Raw genomic sequence first — 10,601 nt, forward strand, 5'->3', positions numbered from 1 at the left:
TCTGAGTTATCTCTAAATGCGGCGTTTCTGATCTGTAAAACTGAAAATCACAATGCTCCGCTGTACTATGTTTGCAAGGTTTAGAGTAGTTTAGCACTTTGAGCCGCCAGTCTGCATGAGTTCTGAACAAATTTATACATGTACTCATGGGCACCATTAGCCTCTGTTCTCTCTTGGCTCAATCGTTGCCCTGTCCGTGCGATATGAACGCATTTTGGCTGAGAGCCAGTTCGGCACTTCAAGAGGTGTGAGATGTGTGAAAAATGATTCTCAACCTCGGTATGAACACCCTCAACATCACTGCCAAGTTTGGTTTGGATATTCCTAGCTGGCCATAACTTCTGGTCCAAAGAGTGCAGTATACGAAAAAGGGGAACTGCCACCCCGCAATCAATAGCCAATAGGCAACCTCTTGCATTGGCTGTCAGGTTGGATAGCAGCATCAGTGTGTGTATTTAGAACAGTAGTGACATGCTTGCTATTGTACTAGCGTAATTTCACATTACTGTTCATATCAATCTATACTGGAGTGTTCTACGTATTCGGTCCTACTCTACCTTTTCACCAATTCACCCACACTTTCATCTATTGTGTCCTTTTGCATTGCTTTGCGTTCTATTTTCCATATCCACCGCACCCTTTTCCACACAGCTTTGCATTGCGTTTTCATTTGTGCCTCCCTATGACCGCTCTGCTTTGCAGAATCTTCCCACCCCTCATCAGTTGAGCTTGAGTAGGCTGAGGAATATTGCGCATGAAGAGCACCACTTATGTCGTGCTGTCCAGGCACAAACATCACCAGGGATACAAACTTACAGAGACGCCCCGTTTCCAGCACGACAAACACCTCGTGACCACCAGATAGCAGCGTGAGTCAGTGTCGCTCATGGAGGTGCTGAACAAGCGCTGAGGACCGTTGGCCATTCACAACAGTGTTGCCTCCAAACCATCCAAATTGCCAGGCAACGCTGGGGACAAAAATGTGAAGAAGAAGTTGGTGCAACTTCGGCGATACTTGGGGTGCTCTGGATGGCAGTCGTGAGTCAGTCAATTGAGAATTCACGTCGGCAGGAATAGCGCAAGCTCCCACGTAGGGCGCAACACACAATTGATCACTATAGGCGATATATTACGTCTTTTTTTTTGTTGATGTGTTCAAGCCTCTTGTACTGGCAAAATACCATCTTGATCAATAATTCAAATGCAGCTTAAGCCACACCAAGTTAATTCTATGTTTCGCGTCGGATATTTTCTGGAAAAGGCACGCGGGCGGGCGGAAAAAAAACAAAAACAGAAGAAAAAACAAAACTCCATTCTATGTGTACTGAGCCATGTTGCACACAGAATACCACTACTAAACTGTCACTTCTATCCCAAACGACAACAAGTCGTCACCGGACAGCTGGCAGACTGGGCTGGAGCCATACAGAGATTTCATGGATGGCTGCTCCTGCATTTTGACATGAGTCGAGTGGGATCCCGCTCCATCACAATCGTGGAAAATCTCGAAGTCCTTGACACCTGGAATCTCTGCTTGCTTGGTGAGCAGGCCCTAGGCCTACCGTACGGCTTGGAAAAATAGAAATTTTCATCTCTCGCACCTTCTACGTACCATCGCCTGGAATGCAAGATTATCGAGAAGCTGATAACCTCTGATCTGCCATACTGGCTAGAGAATGTTCGCCAGAACAGCCATCGATTGGCTCGTCTAGGTTTTTTTCTTGTCAAGGATTCGAAAAGGTATGCGGGCGGGTGACGCGAAACATAGAAATAACTTGGTGTGGCCTAAAGCCCAAAACAATTTTGCAATGAAAACAGCTCAAAGCAAATGAAGAGAACTCAAAGCAAATGAAAAGAACCCAAAGTTGAAGAAAAGAACACAACCAGCCGCACACGGAGCACACAAGAGACAACAGCATTAAAAAGTAAACTTCCTCAAAACACGTAACAGTGAAAGCTACGATATAATAGACAAAACATTACTATACGCGATAACGGTGTACAGTCAACTTGGCTAATAACGACTGCGGATATAACGACAATTCGCGAATAACGACTGCGGATATAACGACAATTCGCGAATAACGACAGAATTTCCATGCCCAGAGCACAGTCCATTCTACCTGTATGCATATAATTAGACTTCGGGTATAAGGACACTTCGCGAATAAGGACACTTTTCCGATGCCCGGCCGAGTGTCGTTATAAGTTGACTGTATACTTAGTTATGGTGAATTAATATGAATTTGAGATATTGATCACTATAGCCGGTATAATATTATTACTATTAGGGCCAAAACGATTATACCGATTACTCGTATATCACTCGTTATGGATTAAATCGATAATCGTTATCATGGTTATGATCGATAACGATTATGACTGTACAGTGCGAGAGCCAGCTCTCATGACGTCAGTACATGCAGACCATGCATGGCATCATGCACGCGTGTCATGCGCACAAGTACATGAACGTCGAAGTACAGGTGAGCCGTAGCCTCAGGTCCGTACAATCATTGCGCGCTTGATCCTTTTTGGGTACTCGTAGTCGTACATAGTCTCTAGACACTACATTCACTGCACTAGTCAGCGTAGCCGGAAAATGTAACAACCGGAAAGCTTCATTACTATTAGGTTGTAGCGAAACTGTGAGGGTGGCTGCCGGCCTTCTAATTTGTTCAGTTCTTGTCAAAAACTTACAATTGGTTTTTGATGTTTTGGCGAGGAGAGTAGTGACAATGCTGCCGCCTGGAAAAGCAAAAGTTAGTCTGACCAAGAGATCGCCAGCTTGGGCATATTTCGAGGAAGCTGATAGCGTAGCGAGATGCAATTCGTGCAGCCGCGAGTTCGTCCGTCAAAGCGGCACAACCAACTTGTTCCAGCACCTGATTTCTGCTCATAAAGACCAGTACGCCGCTGCGGTAGGGAAAGGACCAGCAACCCAGTCGACAGCAACGGCGACTACCAGCAATGTTGAGCGCAGTGACAATGCGACGAACAGTGCTGAAATGAAGCCCATCACGTCGTTCTTCGGCACAGGTAACTTGCGAACGTGCGACAGCAGGCGCTCAGGCATGTTGACGGAGTCGATCATCGACTAGATTGTCGATTCCAGTCGACCCTTCTTCATTGTAGAAGACAGACGACTGATTGTTGATGTTTAGTGGCAGAGGAACACTGCTCATATCACGTCGCAAATTTCATTTTCGTCTTTTTTGGGCCTGTGTGGATCTTTCACCCATACGTACATATCTAATATTGACTGAGTACGAGGTCAATATAGGAAATAAAAGCCGAGTAAAAGACCGAGGCGAAGCCGAGGTCTTTTACGAGGTTTTTATTTCCTATACTGACCAAGTACGAAGTCAATATTAGATTTATCACGACAAACAGTCCGTATTTCAAATTCCAGAACGATAACCTCATGAATCCCGGTTTTATGATTGCACAACCGTTGCACCACCACCTACTCATGCAGTGACAATGCTGCACTAGGCACCGTTCAACTGCGCAACCCCTAAGCAGTCAAATATAAGCAGTCAATATAGCCCTAAGGAGTGAAATATGCAGGAATATTTGACTGCTTAGGTATGGCAAAAATCTATGTGAGTCAATACTAAGGGAGTGATAACTATAATTATCACTCTCTTATTATTGACCCCCACAGAAACTTGTGATCTCTAAGCGGTCAAATATCAGCATATATTGACCGCTTATATTGACCACTTATTATTGACCACTTAGCCCGAGGACTTAGAACTTTTTCCTCAACTTAGAAAAAAATCAGAACTGAAAGAAGAAAAATCTGAAGCCAAATGCTGGGATTTGAACCCAAACTATCAGATTCTCAGTCAAAGAACTTGGGGAACATACTACAAGAGACAACTGAAAACTTCGGTTTACACAGAAGTAATGTCCAATGTAAACGGCATATGTACATACTATTATACTATTACAATAGTATTCCTTTCTTCCTATAGCAAAGCAAAAACAGTTTTAGGTATGCTATGTCGTGATAAATCTATTATTGCCCTCATAATCGGTCAATATATGAAATATAGACCTCGTAAAAGACCTCGGGGGACCTCGGTCTTTTACTCGTTCTATATTTCATATATTGACCTCTTTAATCGTGCAATAATAGATACTTATAGTTGAACAAATTTTAATTTTTTTGCCGTATACTGATGTCCAACATGACACGAATAAAACTTGTTCCGAAAATAGGTAAAACCAATAAATCGGTCGTTAGTGTTATTGGTTAATCGTTAAGGCAAAATGGGCAATCGTTTCGGCCCTAATTACTATAGCCGGCAACCTCACATAGGTGATCTCTCCCTCTCTCTCTCTCTCTCTCTCTCTCTCTCTCTCTCTCTCTCTCTCTCTCTCTCTCTCTCTCTCTCTCTCTCTCTCTCTCTCTCTCTCTCTCTCTCTCTCTCTCTCTCTCTCTCTCTCTCTCTCTCTCTCTCTCTCTCTCTCTCTCTCTCTCTCTCTCTCTCTCTCTCTCTCTCTCTCCCTCTCCCTCTAACTGATTTTCTCCCTTTCTTCATTTGTTCTCTCTGTCATAATTATTATATCTATGACCAAAGTTTGATTTTTCACTCTTCCACACTCATCTATTACTATGTCCATAATCATTAATCATCTTACCCATCATTTTCTTCATCATTTATCATCTTACCCAGCAGTTTTTTCATAATTAATCATCTTACCCAGCATTTTTTCATCATTAATCATCTTACCCAGCATTTTTTTCATCATGTATCATCTTACCCAGCATTTTTTCCCATTTTTTTTGCATGCTCTGTGTCCATACTCCATAAATTCATGATCCATGTCTCGTGATTCAATCATTTTTATCCGCTTTCACATTTATAACCTTCTGCATGATTTTATTCATTTTATACATGCCTTTTCATTCATCATTTTGTCGGAACTAGGTCTCCGAAACTGGTGAGAAGGCACAAATGCCTGTTCACTTGGTGTTGTGAAATAAAATAAACAAACAAACAAACAAACAAACAATATTGAGTGTATGCTAGTAGTAGTCTGTGACACAGGCGAAGGATGCTGTGACTGTTGCTGTAGTACTACCTGACACTACAATTGTAAATCTGAACTACTATGAATTGACACCAACAGCATAGAAATGAGTGAAAGTTTGAGGGGTAAAGTGCTCACCTGAAACCCACCATATAACGACACTACACAGTAACTGGTGGAGTTAGTGTACAGTAACTGGTGGAGTTAGTGTACAGTAACTGGTGGAGTTAGTGTACAGTAACTGGTGGAGTTAGTGGACAGTAACTGGTGGAGTTAGTGTACAGTAACTGGTGGAGTTAGTGTACAGTAACTGGTGGAGTTAGTCTACAGTAACTGGTGGAGTTAGTGTACAGTAACTGGTGGAGTTGGTGGACAGTAACTGGTGGAGTTGGTGGACAGTAACTGGTGGAGCTAGTGTACAGTGACTGGTGGAGTTAGTGGACAGTAACTGGTGGAGTTAGTGGACAGTAACTGGTGGAGTTAGTGTACAGTAACTGGTGGAGTTAGTGGACAGTAACTGGTGGAGTTAGTGGACAGTAACTGGTGGAGTTAGTGTACAGTAACTGGTGGAGTTAGTGGACAATAACCGGTGGAGTTAGTGGACAGTAACTGGTGGAGTTAGTGTACAGTAACTGGTGGAGTTAGTGGACAGTATAGCGTAACTAACTTGTAGTTTCTTGCTCCTTTTTCTTTCCTTTAACCCTTTGAGGTGCAATTAATTCTGAGTACATTCTCCATCCGAGTGATAGAGGTATCTGCTGGATTACGTTGTACTTCCAGTACAATCTGCATTCCCAACCCAGTGTTTCTCCTAACCATACAACATCCTACCCGTACATGTTATGAGTACAAGTATGCAAATCTAACACATATGAACGCAAGCTTAAAGCATGCACTGCCCTGCGTCATCGGGGTCTCATTCTTCTTACAAGGTGTAAGTATGTGCTGTGCACACGTCAGATCATCTGATAGGTATGCTATGAACTGTCTAGTCAATACCATGACAACCACACCATCACTCATTACCCTAGTCACCAGCACTATGTAGTCATGGTTACCAGGCACAAGTGGCACGCCTCTACACTGGAGTCGCTTTTGTAGACATGTCGAAAGCCTTCGACAAAGTGCAGTATCAGACTCTAGTTAGTGACCTCTACGCTCTGGGCATAAGCGGCGTTGCTCTGCAGTGGATGGCCCACTATCTGAGCGATCGTCAACAGTACGTCCAGATTGGCCCAAGCAAAAGTCCTGCCTATGGAAGTAGCTGTGGTGTTCCGCAAGGATCAGTGCTGGGTCCATTGCTCTTCGTAGTGTATGTTCGAGATATACCTCATGTGGTGAGACCATACGGTGTTACACCAACACAGTTTGCAGATGACATCTCATTACGAGCCAGTGCCGAGACACCAGCAATTGTTGCTCAGCGACTGTCCCGTGCAGTACAACACCGGTCTGACTGGCTACGACAGCGTGGCTTAATTCTGAATGAAGCGAAAACACAAATCCTACCAATCCCTCCTCACAGAGCACCACCCTTTACCCTATGCGTGACATGCAATAGTCAAGATCTGCCAGTGGTACCATCGGCCACGTATCTAGGCTTACATTTTGACACGTCAATGTGCTGGCAGACAATGATTCAACGTGTTGCTATCAGGGTTTCTGCTAAAATAGCTGTTTTAGTCCGCCATGCTGCATCTTTACCCCTCTCCTGTCGTATCTGCTACTTCAAATGCGTTGTCCTGCCTGAGTTTCTGTATGCATCCAATGCTTATGCCCCATATCTATCTGTTCACCAGGAGCTCCGTCTGGAAAGGCTCTTCAAACGCGCACTGCGTGCTGTATGTAAAGTGCCCCCATGGACCCCCACTGTTACGCTGCTTGAGCGTTTACATGTCTCTCCCTTGCACGCTACCATTCAACTTAACTTGCTCTGCTTTATATGACGTTGTCTAAATTTTTCAGGAAGTAGATTGTTTGAAACTTTTTTCGACCTCTTCCGTCACGAAGAACTCGAGGAGGCAACAGTAACCTGCTTATCGTGCCTGCAGCTGCTTATGCACATTCTACCAAATTGGTGACATATGCTGGCGCAGTTCTCTGGAATTCCCTCCATGCGGATATCTGAGGCATCACCAAACTGGCCACCTTCAAGTCGAGCGCTTTACAACACATTCTTGCCTGCTTTTAGCTTTACGCCCATGTTTCTGTAGCTGTGCTGGAACTGCTCTATTTCGCCGCCACTATTTACCATTAGCCATGTCTCCCCCTCCTCCAGCCTACACAGTGGGTCCATTGTTATTAGACATCTGCCTGTTTTGGTTTCTCCACTATCAAGAATACTACTACTACTACTTACCAATACAATCAGTTGCTAAGCAACAGCCGGTCATTGCGATCATCATCAACCATCACTCATGCTGCAGGTATTCAGGACAGTGTGTCCAAGACCAACAGCAAGCCTTCATGCTCATAATACCTGCATCTACAAACAGTTGTGCTCTAAAACCAAAGGTCAGCATTCATGCACTGAAACTCCCCAACCGACAATCATGCTCCCATTCTGCGCACCCAATATTCATACCACCAAACGGTGAAGTCAACCGTAATTCTCCTACAAGTACATATAGGTATTTACACACAGGCAGAATTCTTGCACCAGAACTGTGCAGTCGACAATCAGGCTCTGCTAGCACCACACCCCGAGTCAACATAATTATTAGTGAAGTAGCTTATACATTGTATAAGCAGTCATCAGACAGCATGGTCTTAGACAACTGGGCATTATATAGTATGCTCGGATATACAGTCAACTTTGCGTATAACGACACTCGGCGGGGCATCAGAAAAGTGTCGTTATTTGCGAAGTGTCCTTATACCCGAAGTCTCATTATTATTATGTATTACAGTTGATTTGGGCTTTGCCCTGGGCATGGAAATTCTGTCGCTATTCGCGAATTGTCGTTATATCCGCAGTCGTTATTAGCGAAGTAGACTGTATAGTGATCATTTCTGCTCCAATGCACACGCCACTGTATATCCAACATTCACGCTCCAATACTCACAACCAACATTCATACCGCCATACCCAAACTGCCAACATCCATGCTCCGATATACGCACAGAAAATATTGCAGCTCCAAACCTGCCTGCAAGCACTCCCATTGCAAGTCACACAGTCACTGTCACTATCATGTTCTACACATCACTGTAAGTGACAAAGACTGGCACAACACAATCATAATGTACATCAGTATACAATACACAGTCGTAGCCACTGCCCATATCATGTCAGGAGAAACATTATATGAAAACATTAAAAGTCACACACACACACGCACACACACCCAGTGACCTTGTGACGCCCCATCGCTGGAGGGGATGATAGGCTTGATGAGCCAGGCAGAAATGCCGATGACGCTTGAGGTCGCCACTTCTGCGGAACGACCGTCCGCATGCGCAGCTGAACGGCTTGGCGAGTGGGGGAGCCGGTGGAGGGAGACGGTCACTGGAGATCTTCCGTCGCCAGGCGGGACGATCCTGTGCCATGGCCAACCAGTGTTGTTGAGGGATGTCCGCGTCACGCAGGTTGTCAACAAGCACATCCCGCCACCGCTTCTTCGGTCCATGGCGTGGTCGAGTCGGCAGCAACTCTCCGAAGAGAACTTGCTGAGGCATCCGCTCCGGGCTCATACGTGCAACGTGCCCAAGCCAGCACAGACAATGCTCACGAAGCAGCACATTGATGTCGGCTGGCAGCCTCGCTCTGCGGGCAAGCTCGTTGCTGGTGAGGTGGTCCTATCGCTGAGTGGATCTGGACAAGCCCAGTATAGGCCGGATCGAGGACCGGTGGAAGCGGTTGAGACGGCGGAGATGTGTAGGCTTAACAGCCCAGGTCTCTGCCCCGTAAAACAGCATCGGCATGACAACAGCCTTTTATACAGTTCTCTTGATGTGAAGAGATAAGCCACGGCACTGGAAGATGGGCTTCTGCAGCCTACCAAACACGCGGGAAGTCTTGGCCGGTCTGGAGGTGACCTCCTTGTCCAAGGAGCCACCCGTGCTGAGGGTGCTGCCGACAGTGATGGATGCCAGCGAGGGATGGTGGGGATTCACTACCATTGCCTTGGTCTTCTGGATGCTGATCGTCAACCCCCACTGCAAAGCACATTCAATGAACTCGTTCGCCATGGTCTCGAGAAAGGGGAGCGACGTGGTGTACGTGGTGTATCGGCGAACTGCGATTCCGTTAGGCAGGCTGGGCTGAGTCGGGACTTGGCTGTTCTGTCGCCCACCAACTTGCGGCCGACACGATACCGAAAATCAACGCCAGGAACTAAAGATGCTGTCCGCCACGTCGCAACTACTGCAGAGAAGTACAGGTTAAACAGTGTAGGCGCTAGTGTGCCGAAGTCCATTGCAGACGCTGAAAGACTCAGTCACACACACACACATACACACACACACATATGCACACACACATACACACACACACACACACATATACTCACACACACACACACATGCACACACACACACACACACACACACACACACACACACACACACACACACACACACTGATACAAACTCCCTCACATTATACACGCACGCACCCCCCCCCCCCAACCCACCCACACAAAGTTGAACTTGGTGCTGTCTACCTATATATAAAAGTAGGTATAATATTTTACATCATTATGCTGTTGTGGTTTTGTTTTTGCCTCTTTTGCGTGTTTTTGCCTTTTTTCTTTCTAGAACTTTGACTTGAAAGTTTTTTGGAACACTTGGGAAAAAATATTCATTGTGTTTCTTTTGCCCGTAAAAGAGGCTGTATACCCAACCACACGCACACCCAAACACCATCCCCCCCCCCCCCACACACACACACACACATGTACACACACACACACACACACACACACACACACACACACACACACACACACGCACATACACACACAAAAATTAGTTGTTCTCTCTACCCATGTATAGAAACACGGACACAAAGACAATGCTCTCTTACCGGTAGATTCTATTCCAGGACTGCATACATGTACATCATTATCCTAATCACCCATTCCTACTCTGCTCTGTTTGCGTATAGCATCATGTGGATGATTGTCTGGTGATATGCACATAGCTAACTGCTACATCACACTCATAACGTATACACTGTAGCGTAGCTTACGCATGGTTGATCACACAGTGAGCAATGAGCCCTGGAGGCAGGAAACCTACGTCACAATACCAGCCAAGTCGTCGATGAGTGTCCGCCTATGCGTGACCAGGCGCTAACTGATGTACAGCCTCACTACAGGCACCAGCCATCTACGTGAGTATCACCAGCCATCTACATGTATATGAGTATCACCAGCCATGCGTCTACTACTAGGCGACGTGCGTAAATTATAGATGATGGTGGAAAGAGAAGCATGACTCTTTGCCAGTCTGATCCGAAGACAAGATTAGAATAGAATGAAGAAGGAACGGATCAAAGGTTTACACAGCAGTATGCGTTGTTGTCCACTAACTTATTGCCAAGGATGATGTAGGGT

At 45.5% G+C, this 10,601-nt stretch overlaps 1 long non-coding RNA gene across 1 annotated transcript; it reads right to left on the bottom strand.

Annotated features, from left to right (window-relative positions):
• Positions 1–8,222: 8,222 nt before the first annotated feature.
• Positions 8,223–10,601, bottom strand: LOC135825779 (uncharacterized). The gene is made up of 2 exons (XR_010555135.1): positions 10,235–10,601; positions 8,223–9,469 (listed from the first exon to the last, which is right to left on the bottom strand). It is a non-coding gene; the product is annotated as an uncharacterized LOC135825779 (long non-coding RNA).

The sequence above is a fragment of the Sycon ciliatum genome, chromosome 10, assembly GCF_964019385.1.
Source record: "Sycon ciliatum chromosome 10, ocSycCili1.1, whole genome shotgun sequence".
NCBI classification, from domain to species: Eukaryota; Metazoa; Porifera; class Calcarea; order Leucosolenida; family Sycettidae; genus Sycon; species Sycon ciliatum.